This window comes from Carlito syrichta, unplaced genomic scaffold (genome assembly GCF_000164805.1).
Source record: "Carlito syrichta isolate Samal-C Ts95f unplaced genomic scaffold, Tarsius_syrichta-2.0.1 Scaffold313473, whole genome shotgun sequence".
Lineage (NCBI taxonomy): Eukaryota > Metazoa > Chordata > Mammalia > Primates > Tarsiidae > Carlito > Carlito syrichta.
The window spans coordinates 28,773-29,350 of NW_007257569.1; positions in this window are offsets into that span (position 1 = coordinate 28,773).

The window sequence follows — 578 nt, forward strand, 5'->3', positions numbered from 1 at the left end:
TTATATCCATCTTGCCATTCTATGCCTTTTCAGTGGTGCATTTAGTCCATTCACATTTAGGTTAATCATTGAAATGCAAGAGTTGATCCCAGTCATAAGGTTCTTACAGAGTTGTTCCTGTTTGTTTGTTGTCTTTCTTTGGGTTTTGGAGTTGGTTCATGTGTGTTTTTAATCTTTTGCCTGTACTCTTGTGAATAATGTTGTTGTTCTTTTTTCTTTTTCTTCTGTGTTCAGTATTTTCTTAAGTGTTTCTTGTAGAGGTGGTCTGGTGGCAGCATAGGTTCTTAGGGATTGGATATCTGGAAAAGATTTCAATTCTCCCTCACTAATGAAGCTTAGTTTGGCTGGGTAGGTTATTCTTGGTTGAAATTGTTTCTCTTTTAGAACTTTGAAGATAGGGCTCCAGGCTCTCCTAGCCTGAAGGGCTTCTGTGGATAAATCTGTTGCTATTATAATTGGTTTTCCCTGGTAGATAGTCTGGCTTTTTTTTCTTGCTGCCTTTAGGATTTTTCCTTTTATAGCTACTTTGTTTAGGTGAATTATTATGTGTCTGGGAGTTGGTCTTCTCATTTGTTGTC